A 14,573-nucleotide genomic window follows, 5' to 3' on the forward strand; every position below is an offset into this window, starting at 1 on the left:
ATGTATCTTCTCATTCTTGTGTTGCCAGAGAGAAATATAGGAAATGGGAAGCATTTGGTTTCTTCATAAACCAGCTAGGCTAAATGGGTGTTTTCTGGCAAGCTTTTTACAAACTAAATTGTATCATCAATGTTCAGAAGTACAACTTATTATGATCAATAATAATCTGCTTCTGCCAGAATTCTTGACATAATAATTGACAAGCCCTGTTTCCCGCTGGCAATTATTACTCATGCCCTCAACTTGTAAATATGATCATTCTAACATGACTTGAATGCAGCGTTAGATGATGTGACTAATGGGAGTTCAGTTAAATCACTCTATTCAACCACAACTAAAAGCACATTTCATACAACACAAAGAAGTTCTTGAAAATTCTGTATGATCCTTTTAAATTAGAGAAGAGGACTCACCATTTACTAACTATCTGTCAGCGTTTTAAAACGTCCTTTTCTATTAACATAAAGAGTTTTAATTCCTCTTTACTGAACACAAAACGAAGAGAACAGACTGACATTTCTATGTATTTGAAAGGCCAGATTTAAAAAGTATTAATACAGAAATGGAAAGCAAGACAATGACACTTTAATGACAAACATCTGGTGAACATTTCCTGTATTACTTGCCTTTCATTCACTTTTAAAAGTGACTAAGCGCTCACTGGTCCAAATTCCCTGTCATAGCTGTATGAGCCAAGGGGTCAAGGTTTGGCTGGTTAGATTGGTCCAGTTAGTCCCTGCTGGTAGATGTTGTAACTACATAATTACAGTGTGTCTCCATTGACAGTCATTCAAAAGTAGCCACATAGTCTGAGAAAATAAAATTAAATATAACATCTAAAAAAAAAAAAAATGTATTCCATTAAAGAATGCATTAGTGCCCACCTATACTTGCAGCGACATTAGTTTCCATTCATTTTTCCAATTTAAAATGTCTTTGTTAAAGCATTATAAGCAATGAACCAAGCCAACTAGTTACAAGGTGAATGATAACATTACACACTTTTACACTGTATTTAACACCTTTAGTGAGGGAAGATCTACAATCCCATTGTCACGGATCGGCCAGGCTCGCTCACCACCCAATCACAGCGCACTCCTTCACCGGTGTTCTGATTGCACGCACCTGTTCTGAATCTGCACCCTCATCAAGACTGCTTCAAAAGCACACACCTCACTTCACTCCAGTATCTGGTCTCATTTGTATGAAGTGGACTCTTTATGCTACTCCAGCGAAAGATTGATATCTTTACCTTCCTCGTGTACTTACCTCCTGTAATCTGCTCCAACGTCTGTCTCCTCCTTTGTCTCCAAGTGACCAGCTCCGTCGTATATACCTCGGTGAGGTGTGTGCTGTCATCGATCCAGCCGCCAGTTATTCCACAAACTCCTGTAAGAGCAAGAATTCATATTACAAACCCCGATTAACCCGTGAACTCATCCATTGAACAGTTTACCTGCCATTCTCCATTCAGCCTCTATTGCCATTAATGAACATCCACTATTGATTCTAACCTTCTGTGTTAGTCTCCTTCCATAACACCCATGAAGCATCATATTAAAAACCATGGAGAAATATAAATATTCAAAGTTGTTGATTATATCTATAGAAATAATATGTTAAGTTTATAAATAATAATAAAATAATAATGTGAATGGATGGCTTTAATAAAAAGCATATACCATTGATTACGAACCTTGGAACTCACAGTAGGTCTTTCTTTAAAGGTTTATAAGTTATCGCTAAAAATCTATTTCCCTACAGAGAAAATAAGATTTTACTTCAGGAAGCCGACTGTTGTACTCTGTAATAAAGCAGATGTTTTGCCAGTAACCAATTTCTGGAGAATGAACTAAACTTAACCATAAACTGCTTAAGAATTATTTTTTAAAGAGAACACAACAAATGTCTCAGGTTATTTATTTTTTTCCCATACAAAGAAAATCAATTAGTGCTATCATTGTTTTGAAGCCAGTTGACTTTTATTGTATGGACTAAAAACCTTTTTTTTATGCCCACCAAAATTAGCACAGAAAAAGTGACATACAAAAGCAGACTCTGCCTAGGCTTGCTAATGAGGAATGGCACAAATTTTTCTAACAGCTCAGGATCTCCCACACAGTGGCTTCACAGATCAAGAATGTGCGACTGAGAGCCCAAATTTAGCTGCCGCGGCAGATTGCACTGGGTCGAGTCGCCCAGAAATTAAATAATTGTGGTATTAAAGAACAGAAAGACATGACAGGCTATTAGACATCAACAGGTTACAAATCAATTCACACACTCAAACACCCCCTCACAGTGTGCACTAACATGGGAGCCTTACTAAGATGAATGACAGTGCTTCAAAGCAGTAGGGATACACAGGGTTGCCAGGTCTGCAAAAACTAGCCCAAAAATGTAAAATAATGCAATTCCCATACCTAAAGTGCATATTTAAATACGGTCACCGTTATGCAAATTGATAACCACTAGTGGTCATAAACACAACTTAAAGGTTCCCTACTTGTGGCAACACAAGTATTTCAGCCAAATATATTTATGCAGTATATCAAACCTTAAACACACAAAAATCAACCCAGAGAAACACTTTAAAAGCTGCAAAAGTTCACATGAAAACCACAGACTTGGCAACCCTAGAGGAAGGGAGTTTTATAGAGGATATCATTAAAGCTAGACTCGTTTAATGAAGGCACTATGTGCAAATAGCTAGATGTTAAAATAGCAGGATTTTCTGCTATTTATACTAAATGTTACAAATAGTGGCAATTATCTGCACCTCAGTATTGTAGTGCATTATAAAACAGTATGCAATAATAACTTATTGAGTGTAAATTTTTATTTTAATTCATATTATTAAATGGATGCCATCTTATATTGGGACAGTAACCTACCCGATACTTTATTTTCAAGTTTTTTTATTATTTCCTTCATTTTTATTGAAAAGAAATGCTTTTTTGATGTGATTTGAAATTTGAAAAGGGAGAAAAACAGTTTGCCAAAAGGCGGATTCAAACCCGGGTCGATCGCGTCAAAATGAGTATGACACACGTTTTACCATCTGTGCCGCTTGACTGTCTTTTGTAATGTTGACCAGCCCAATCACACGTTGGTGGGCGGAGTTAGTGTAAATAGCTTCTGCCAACGAGGCGGGCTATTTGCACTTAGTATAAATAGACACTCAGTTTAAGGAATCAGTTTGTTTAAAAACTGTTGGTTCGATTGGTCACTCAAAAATGTCTCCCTCTCACTGACTAGGAAGAAAAATTTTCTTAAATATTGTTCTTGGTTTGGTTATTGTTCCAGTATTTGCGCTTTGTTCCATTTTGTTCTCTCTCATACAATAGTGATTTACGAACGCTTTTCGAAACACTTCGATCAAATCATTAAAATACCAGCTCAAAAGAACGATTCATTTAACTTTCCCTGCGTCCCAATGTTCATACTATCCATCCTAAATAGTATGTAAGTGTGTCCCAAAGCATAGTATGTTGAAAATAGTATGCCAAAGGTCCCCGGATGGTCTCAAAAGTGTGTACTCTTTCTTCACCAAAAGAGTACATACTTTAAGGGCGTAGTATAAGTAGGCACATTGGGACACAGGATTTGATCTTCTGACCGACCATCAAACTTGCTTTTGAAAGACGATTTTCTCTCCTCGGTCTAATCTATAGTTACTCTGAACTTTCATAGCGCGCCTCTATATTTGAATATCTTTGAATAAAAGGAAAAATGCTCTATAATTACACCCATGACAGAAAGAGGGCGGGATGGAGAGAGAGTTGAACACCCTGGTTTTAATCTCTTTATAACACCCACCAACTAACTCTCACAGAACACCCACCTCTGCTCCATGACTCACTATGAACACACCATCCAACCAGAGACTCATAAAGCACACTTAAACTTACACACACACTTAGACAAGCTCTCTTTGTTTACACGAATCATAACAGTGCATGATTAAAATTCACAGACTGTTTTTAGTATCCTGAAGGTATCTTTGAAGAAAAGAGAATCACATTTTTAGATGAAAGAAATATCTTTAGTATACAAAGTTGGTATTCACATATCAAACAATCAAATCACTACAAACATATCTGAACTTTACAACTTCTCTGCATTTAGTGGTGCAAACTGTTCACCTGAAAGACAAACGCTGCTTAAAATATCCATACATGCAGGAGAGTCACAAACAGACGTCATATGATATAACCAGACTTTCACATGACTTGAACATTTTGTAGGCCTATGCGTTGAATAACTCATCTGAGATCATTTTTCTAATCAACAATCAGTGAAACTCCAGTTACAGAAAAAAGAGGCACCAAATCCAACCCTCATCTTTTTAATATTTCCTGCATTTATTTTGTACTAACGATGTTGCGTGAGATGAGTTCTTTCATGATCTCGTTGGTTCCGCCGTAGATGGGTTGAACTCTGGAGTCTGCAAAAGCCCTGAAAGAGAGCACACGAGACAATCATTAAAATGTTTCTAATGCATTTTATTTATGAGTCAAGACTCAAAATCTTGCTGGGTGAATCTCAAGAATGTTCCAGTCATATTTCACCTCCAAATTATATTAATTGAAGCCTATTTTTAGGACCATTAAGATTTTTTACATAGTGACATTTCATGGCATGCACATTTCCCCTCAAATTCTTATTATCATTAAGAAAAAAAATATCACTCTCATTACTGAAACATAAGAGATACTGCTAATGTCTACGAATACTTCACAATTTAAATAATATATTTTTAAATTAAAGTAGTCTTACATTAAAGTAATGAAGACTAGAAATTTACTCATCTTTCATTACAAAAATAAGAATTTGGGGGGAAAATGTGCTTCATATTGTCATGAAAGTAAAAGACTCTTAATAGTCCAAAACACTGGTTTAAAAAAAAATATATATATATATATATATCTCTTTTTTTTTTTTTTCCTCGTTTGGGGGTGAGATGATCTCTAAAAGCTGTATTTATATTGCACTATGCACTAATAAAGACTGGTCATGTATGAATATTCCGGGAGGTTCTGAAAGAGGCATTTTACACCTACACAGGGTGCATCTGCTGCCAAGAAAATATACAAATATATAACAGACTGCAGTTATCAAGAGTGACTAATCAGAAATCATAATCTGTAGCTTCCATGGAAAAAATATTTAAATGTCTTTCACAAAACACAGAAGGTCTTCTATAAATGACAATGCAAATGAATCCAGTTTTAGCCCTATTTAAAGAGTGTGAGAGATGTTGTGTTGGTGTGATATTGCAGAGCTGAGAGAAACACACCCTCTGCTGGACACCAGAATAACAGTCAAGAAAAAACAAGATGTCAAGCTCCTCAAAGTAATGTGATTTTCAGTGAATGACTTAAACTTAAAAATGTTTTCACACAAATAGATTGCACCGCCGCTATCTTATGCAGCTCTGTCAAAGTTATGGCATTCACGCGTGCATTTTAAATGCATTTGAAAAGGCAGCAGTGTTTCCCTCAGATTAATGCAATTCACATTGTTCACATACTTTATGAAGGAAAATACAAAAATCTGTATTAAATATATAGCAATCATGCTCCAGCACTGACATTGTAAATTTCTCCTTTCGTTTTAGAAGAAATTCATTTGAAATTACATGACAGGATTTTCATTTGTAGGTGAACTAAACCTTTAACAACTGCATGCCGTCACTGTGACAGAACCAATATCTTACAGTATTCTGGTTACAAGTGCAAATGCCTATAAGCGCTGATCATACACTATCGGATACTCCCACATGTAGCCCCATCCTCCCTGAAGCTGCAGGTACTGAGTAGCAACTCTATTCTGCAAATCTGTGGCCCTAGGGAGGAAAAAAGTCTTTGTCACACAAAACTGGTAAAACATTAAGTGTGCAAAAAGATGCAAGAAAAGTGGTGCTTTCTATAGACATCATCAGGCATGCAAAGCTTTACATAAAATGAATCAAAACGGTAGCGCTTTTTAAAATCTCTTGTTGTTTGCCATTATTGTCACAATCAGTCAGCATGAAATGGAAGCTACAACTGACATTACTGTTGCACTGTGATGCATTTCTAAGTGAAACGACTTGAATGAGAATACATGTGGCGGGGGAATGAGATCTGGATGATGGATCAGTTAGATTCAAATTTCAAAATACATCAGCTTTTGACAGTACTACAGTGTTCAGTAGTGATAAGAGTGAAATCAATTAAACCACTTGCTTTTTAGCTAAATGACTCATTTCATTATGTATTAAGTACAGTATGTATGAAGATGTATGAAGTACAGCTCACACAAAAGTCACTTTCAAACAAAGAAGCTTTCTGATGGTCAACGCTGCGAATTTGAATGATCATCTGTGTTTGGAAATCTTTCGCTTTTAAGCGAAACTCCATATCACACATCAGTGTTAATTTTGGCAGGCATTTTTGATTTAGTCTTAGTCTTTATCTTGAGACGAAAATGCTTAATAGTCTTAGTCACATTTTAGTCATTTGAGTCTATCATAGTTTTAGTCTAGTTTTAGTCAACGAAAAGTCATTGCATTTTTGTCAACTTTTAGTCATTACTTTTAGTCAAACTGCAGTTACCAACATTTATTTTGGTAGCTATTTTATATGTAGTATTCAAACAAAAATAGTCATCAATACTTCTCTCTTTAGACCAAATCAATTAAGCTTAGTTATGAGAAATTTGAATCAAGGATTGAATTTGGAAAAACTGGAATAAATTTGAATTTTTTGGTAGAAATATAAATTAAACTCATTTTCCAGATATAGTAGGTTTACTTAACAAGTATACATTTATTTAAAATATTTTGTTGGTTAACATTTATGACAGATAATTAGGAATGCTGTCCATTTAAGACGGAAGGTATGTATGTAATAGCCTACTGACATACATTCAGTTTTCACCCACCTGTTTAAGCTCACTTAAACCATAACGGACTGTATTTCCGTGAGATACTCTACATGAGAGGCATTTGGACTGCTGTGTGTGTGTTTGAGCGCTGAGAACTGATCGCGCGCTGTATGAGAACTGTATAAGTGGAGCGCGCGCGAGAGAAAGCACTTCTATCAGCGCGTTTCCGCCTATCACACCTTCACTGACTTTAAGTTAATCGACAATGAATTGTGAGAAAAACGGGACGTCTGGTCACCCACTCCCTAACCCCTCGGGTGCTGAGGCCATTGTTTCAGATCGCTAGTTCGCGTTTTGGTAGCCTATCCGTCCACTGCGGCTGCCATACTGAGACTAGATATGCAAACGCCCCTTATCCAATGACAGAGACGCACATTTTGAAAGACAAGACAGTTAACTTAGCCTATAGGATGTATTTTGAATGTCTGGTAGTTCTCAAATAACATTTTAGTCCCGTCTCGTCGCATAAATTTCGTCATAGTTTTTATCATCAGATATTAGTTTTAGCTCGTCGACGTCTCGTCTTAGTCACAGAAAAAAGGTTCATCGACGAATATTTTTCGTTGTCGTCTTCGTCAACGAAATTAACACTGTCACACATTCCCATTGAAACAACTGGATTTTGCCCACAAAAATTCACCAAGCATTGGTAAATGTGACTGTAACTTTAGGAAAGGCTTGGCAAACTACTCCATTTAGAAACAATTCACTTTTACTCTCCTTTTTGTATTTTTGCATTTAGTAAATTCAGTAAGTTTAGTAAATTTAGTAAGTTAGACACTATTTTAAGGGTTCACAAGACCAACAAACCATCAGAATTTTGAAACATTATGAAACCAAGGATCTTAACAGTAAAACATGATGGAGTTTTGTTTTCAAAATCACGGGGAAGTCGTGGCCTAATGGTTAGAGAGTCGGACTTGTAATTCAAAGGTTGCGGGTTCGAGTCTCCGGCCGGCAGGGATTGTAGGTGGGGGGAGTGAATGTCCAGCGCTCTCTCCACCCTCAATACCACGACTGAGGTGCCCTTGAGCAAGGCACCGAACCCCCAACTGCTCCCCGGGTGCCACAGCATAAAATGACTGCCCACTGCTCCGGGTGTGTGTTCACGGTGTGTGTGTGTTCACTGCTGTGTGTGTGCACGTTGGATGGGTTAAATGCAGAGCACGAATTCCGAGTATGGGTCACCATACTTGGCAGTAAGTCACTTCACTTCACTTCACTTCACTTCACTTCACTTCACTTATATCTACAATACACTACATGACATTTTCTTAAACTTTGCCCCTATTTGCGGCCTGGACAGGCATCGCTAGCTGTGATTTTTTTCTTTTCGAAAAATCTGTGATTTGTTTTTTTTTCTTTTCGAAAAATCTGTCATTTTTTTTTCTTTTCATCTTTTTTCTTTTCATGCTCGGCCTACACAGATTTCGGTCTTCAACTCTGACAGTTTGTGCTGCACCACCTGAAAGACTGTAGATGATCAGTTATAGTTCTGATGATAATGAGGTTTTATTAGTGCAAACCTGGTTTAGCCCTCACTGATTCTACTATCTATCTATATGTATAAATGAACAGTGTAATGGAGCTTATTCAATTTCTCTGAGCATCTGTCTCAAACTGCGCAGGCAGGATGGAGGGATACAATTACAAAGTGAGTATGTGGCCGTGACCTTATGTGAGGTTAAAAGCACACTAAACAAATGAGGAAAGTAATTGTGAGGATCTGGCAGAGAAACTTAATACTGAAAACTGAAAGTTTTTTTTTTTTTTTAAAGAGGTCATACCATATATTTTTTTTTCTTTTTCTTTTCTTTTTTTTAATAGAAAAAAATAAATATCTAAAAAATTATATGAAAACAATCATACTATATAAATAGCTACTTTATTAAAACCAAGTTGTGGCTTGTTCTGAAATGGCTAGTTTTCTGTCATCAAAAACTATAGCCATTCACGTTTACTGTACATATCAACAACACCTGTAGTGTTCAGAAACTTGGTCCGCCCAGTCACAAGATAATAAAGTGGGAAAGATACTAATCTCCACAAGAACTAACGATAAGAGTAAAATGTGTCAAAGTTCACAAAATCTTTTGCTCTTGCTGGTAGATTGTAGAACCTGCAACTCTGCAGGTCAATCTGAAATTGATGTGTATTTTGTTCCCTGATCATTTCAGTGTAATCCTAATAGATTATTCAACACATTTCAGTGCATATTGTTACGTGAACCATTCAATTAGGCTATTAAAAGAGAACGGTACCGATCTAAACTACATTAGTCTCAACAACAGTGCTGTACCTCACATGTGAAATGGGCATTTACATAGAAGTCTTAAAGACACCAGAAAAAAGAAAAGAAAAAAGATATATATATATATATATATATATATATAAATATAAAATACATAATGACAGTTTTTGGTACAAGAATTGTACATTTTATATATATATATATATATATATATATGCAGGACAACATTGACTCAGGAATTTACTGTATAAGCAATTTTTGGATTAACTATGTGTTTCTATCAATTATTGTTATTATTTGTTTATAGTTTCCAGAAATATTTTCTGTAGGCTAACATGAAATGGGGTAAACTGTATGATGGAGAGACTTTAGATACAAAGGAAGCACAGTTTATTCTCATCTTAAAATAGAAAAGCTTCATTGTTTACATTGAAAAATAATGCAGAGCTGATATAATAGATAAAACTGTATGTTAATGATTATTTATTTACTGATAACAAAAAATTAAATGATTAGTTAATTATTTTTGAACATACAATTATGTTTTATGTCTGTTAGAAAAGTACCACTTCTTCAGAAATGGTCAAAGGAACCATTTTTCTGTAGTTTTTATTTACTTTCCCATAAAAATGTAAATATTATAATCATTATCAACAAAAATTAGGAATACTGGGTTAAAAATGTCAAATATAAAAAAAAAAAAAGTAATGAATAATCAAATTTTACCTGCAGGTCAGCAATGGTCTTGCCTTCCGCTGCATCACAGTTCCTTGTCTCTTCAAACATGAACTTACAGCTGGCAAGAGCCATGACTGCTATAAGAAGGCGCTCCTGCAAAATGACATAGAAAGAAACAGAAATCCATCCCTTTTCCTATTATAGTTCATTATAACTATTCTGGGGGAAGTCGTGGCCTAATGGTTAGAGAGTCGGACTCGTAATCCAAAGGTTGCGGGTTCGAGTCTCGGGCCGGCAGGGATTGTAGGTGGGGGGAGTGAATGTCCAGCGCTCTCTCCACCCTCAATACCACGACTGAGGTGCCCTTGAGCAAGGCACCGAACCCCCAACTGCTCCCCGGGCGCTGCAGCATAAATGGCTGCCCACTGCTCCGGGTGTGTGTTCACGGGGTGTGTGTGTGTGTTCACTGCTGTGTGTGCGTGTTCACTGCTGTGTGTGTGCACGTTGGATGGGTTAAATGCAGAGCACGAATTCCGAGTATGGGTCACCATACTTGGCAGTATGTCACTTCACTATGTTAACACTATGTTAACAGGGCGTGAGCCTATTTGTAGAGCTTTTCAAATTCCCAGACTCTTAATCCCCTCATATTTTGATATCTTATGTGACAATGCAATCCATGTACAAAAGAGCTTCACAGACGGAGGCAATGTGTGAGAGGGAATTGACTGGGTCCTAAAGCAGGTTGTTAGAAATAGCGAGAGATTAACTCAATAATACTCATTTATGTTCTGTACATTCTTCTAAAAAAGCAGCACTGTGTTGTTTATGAACACTACTTTTTAAAGCATTATATGGAATATATATATCATACAACTACCCACACACAAACCATTAAATATGTTACAGTATTATCTAGAATAATAATAAGAAAACTCAAAAGAGAGCAGCAGATTTGTGCTCTCACTCTTATACCTGTGGCAGCTCATTCATCAGATAATAAAATCCCTTATTGAGCTGACCCAACAAAGCTTCAGCGGGCAAACGCACATCCTCACAGAAACAAATACCCAGTACATTTATAACTAGACCTCTTTATTAATCCATGTTAAACTATAATGTAAGTTTAATTTCAATAAATTCTAAGCAAACTCTTACACAAACTGGCAACTGCATTTAAACAGAAGTTGTGTATATGGAAAGCTTTAAGGGGAACCTGAGCTTTGAGTCCGATCTTCTCCAGTTCGAGGCCCTTTTGGAAGCCCTTAGTGCCGTTGTCAACCAGGAACAGACTGATTCCATGAGCTGCTGTCTTTTCCTCACGGTTAGTTACAGCAACAACAATCACCACATCACTCATCCAGCCGTTAGTGATGAACACCTGAGAGAAAGTGACCGAAGAACAAGAATGTGATTTAACAAAACCTGATGGAATATTCAAAACAATTGAAAATAACTAACCAACTAATAGACAGAAGAATCACTCTATTTAAGTTATTTATTAATGTATTTGTTTTTAAATTATGATTGTTTTTGATGAAAAATCATAGCAACATTATAAGTGCACCTCAAGGAACATTATTTTTTTTAAAAATGCAATTTATGACCCCTTTAAATTTCAGTCTGTTTCTCATTAGAAAATTAATGACTTGAAAAACAGTGTAAGAATTTTGTGGACTAATTTATGACATTTATGGTTTTTTAGAGAAAAGCACAAACATTCTACTGAATATTAACAACAGTACTGAACTTTTAATCATGTGAAAGTTTAGCTGGCTACTTTCAGGAGAAAAGAATGGATATTAGATCAGGTATCTGCGAGGAAAACAAAAACAAGTATGCTACATTTTTTTTTTTTTTTTTTGGCTTCTGAATACTTGCTATAGTACATCACTCCCCATTGCTTGCTATATTCTGCCACTGATTTTAAAACTGATTTAATAAAAAACTAAAGCTGTTCCACACAGTAGAATTAAAGCTGAATAGCATTTTAAATTCTACCTCAATCCTAAATTAAAAAATATTTTAATTTTGTATATTTTAATTAAATACATTTATTTAGTCTAGCTTTTATATTTATTTCTATCATAATCAGTTATTTCTATTCTATTTTACTTTTTTATTATAAACTTTTTGTGCTATTTTCATTTGAATTTGTTTGATAGATGCTACATGAACAGTTTTATTAATTGACTGACTGATAGAAAACAATTCTGCATCAGAAGCCATTGTTCGTACCTTGCTTCCATTAAGAATCCAGTCAGTTGCATGCTTTTTTTGCAAACGTCTTCAGTCCTTGAAGGTCACTTCAGAGAGAAAATTAAACATGTGAACCAGGACGACACAGGGAACAAATGATGCACTAATTGACTCTGCAATCATGAAAATGTGATGCACCCTGGGAGTTAGTGTCTTTGTTTCTTTAAAAGTATAATTTATTCTTTAATGTCATGCCTGCACTGAAGCCCACCTGCCGGCTCCAGGTTCTGTCATAGCGATGGCCCCGATGTATATCCCAGCAGTCATCTGTGGAATATAGTGCTCGATCTGAGCCTTAGAGCCATAGTGACTGACATAAGGCATTACAATCTCAGAATGGATTGAGAACCCAGGACCACTGCAGTTACAGTACATTCTACAACGCAAACAGAGCCAGAACACCCATGACATTACACACACAGACACACAAAGCCAAGAAAAAAACTAACTAATCATATACATTACTATACATTCAGGGTTGTGCTTTATTCAAACTGAAACGGCAAGAACTGAAACTCCAGTTCAATTATAAATTTGAACTGAGACAGCAAGCACAACATTGAAATGGAATTCAAATTTGAATTTAAGGAAGTAGAATAAAAAAACTGACTGCTGTAAGATTAAAACATATGACTGGTTTGCTACCACATTGTGATGCATTTCAAAGTGAAGTTTATTTTTAAATAATCATCAAGCAGATGAAGAGGTATTTCCTGAGACATTTGATGATATCAATAATCAGTGCTTAAATGTATTTCATATATACTGTATGTATCTATTATTCAATATTTAGTTTTATTATTACATTTAATAGATTTTTATTTTACACTTTCAGAGCAGGATATGGAGGAAATATTGTGTTGTTTTGTGGTAGCAGAATTTAAATTTGCTTTGATGAGTGTGGTAACTTTTTGACAGGACTGAACATGAAACATATCTAATCAGTCCAATTAATTTATTTTATATTTTATTGCATAACTCCTGTTATATAACTATGATAAATTTGACTGAATTACAGTTCAGTAATTTCCTCTTCCTGTCATTCAAATTTAAATTCCTATGGGATGTCCCATTGAAATTCACACTCATGATTTTTGCCCAATCCACTGTAGGATCAGACAGGTAAGGCAGGAGTTACTATGAAAGACAACTGAAGGCAGGGCTACTCACTGCTCCTCCCACACTATAGCAGCAGACAGGAGGTCCTCTCCTATTCCTCCATGCTCCTCAGGTGTATATATTCCCAGCAATCCATGTTCTCCAGCCTTTTTCCAAACCTCTCTGCTTACCTCACCATCCTTCTCCCACCTATGTGCATGCATTTTGAAACCTATTACATCATATTCAGGATGAGAGAGTGATGAACCGGTGACTTACTGAGCGTGATGTGGAACAACTTCCTCCTGAAAGAACCGCCGCACATTTTGACGAAACAGGTCATGCTCCTCTGAGAAGATCCGTCTAGTGCCGATGTCCATCAATGTCTTGGCCATGGGAGTTTCAGGTCGAAAAGGTGCTGCTGTTTCTTCATGCTGGACCGCCGCATGCTGCATTCTGGGAACCAAATTAACCCCTTTGCTATAGTTCTTCAAATATTATAAAAATATTATTACCACTGATATATCTGTCAGGGAACTGTTGTGTGTCTGTCATGTGTTCCTGCCCCTTGTGCCCATATTTGGTTTGTTTCCTGTCCTTGTCATATGTAATCATCAGTTAATTCTTGTCTAGCCGTGTTCGTCTCATTAGCGTGTGTATTTAAGTTCCTGCCTGTTGAGTTTCGTGCTGTCTGGTCTACTCGTTATCCCCGGTGTTTGATGTCTGTGTCTTGCTCTGCCTTGTCTTGCCCTGCCTTGATGTCCCCAGTAAAGTGTGTTATTTGAGTTTATATCCTCGTCTGCGTGTTCCTGGTTCCTCCCTCGTGTGTGCACCATGACAGAAGACCAGACCCAAACAGTAAGCGGCGCCCCTTCACCTTGTTTTGTTTTCCGTTTTTTGAAAAGTTTTTATTTGTTCCTGTTTTGTTTGTACCTCGCGGCATGGAAGTCGCCACTCGTCCTTCTGCCCTAGCCCACGGCAAATCGGCGTGGGAGTTCGGCAGGATTACCGCGAGTGCCGCGAGTCCGCTGGCCGCGAGCCTTCAGTCGGACGATCGCGGGAGAAGTTGGCCGTTGTCCGCGGCTCATCCAACCCGCCGATAGTAGGAGATATCCGCCGCCGTCCGCGGCTCCCAACCTCGCCGCTCACACCGAGCCCGCCGTTCGCGGGAGTTCACGCCGCTACCTGCGGTTCACCAAGTCCGCCGTCCGTGGGGAAAGCCAACCCACCGTCGGCGGCTTCACCGAGCCCGCCGTTCGCGGGAGATCAACGCTGCCGTCCGTGGGGAAAGCCAACCCACCGTCGGCGGCTCACGCCGCTACCCGCGGCACACCGAGCCCGCCGTTCGCGGGAGTTC

At 37.3% G+C, this 14,573-nt stretch overlaps 1 pseudogene across 1 annotated transcript; it reads right to left on the reverse strand.

The window, feature by feature from the left end:
* Positions 1-320: 320 nt before the first annotated feature.
* On the reverse strand, positions 321-13,671 carry LOC306888262 (long-chain specific acyl-CoA dehydrogenase, mitochondrial-like; annotated as a pseudogene). The gene is made up of 12 exons: positions 13,496-13,671; positions 13,289-13,426; positions 12,330-12,494; positions 12,098-12,165; positions 11,018-11,240; positions 10,835-10,944; positions 9,908-10,012; positions 8,354-8,395; positions 5,765-5,865; positions 4,376-4,458; positions 1,270-1,389; positions 321-334 (listed from the first exon to the last, which is right to left on the reverse strand). The product of its transcript is annotated as a long-chain specific acyl-CoA dehydrogenase, mitochondrial-like (transcript).
* Between the last annotated feature and the right edge of the window lie 902 nt (positions 13,672-14,573).

This window comes from Barbus barbus (genome assembly GCF_936440315.1).
Source record: "Barbus barbus genome assembly, chromosome: 22".
Taxonomy (NCBI): Eukaryota; Metazoa; Chordata; class Actinopteri; order Cypriniformes; family Cyprinidae; genus Barbus; species Barbus barbus.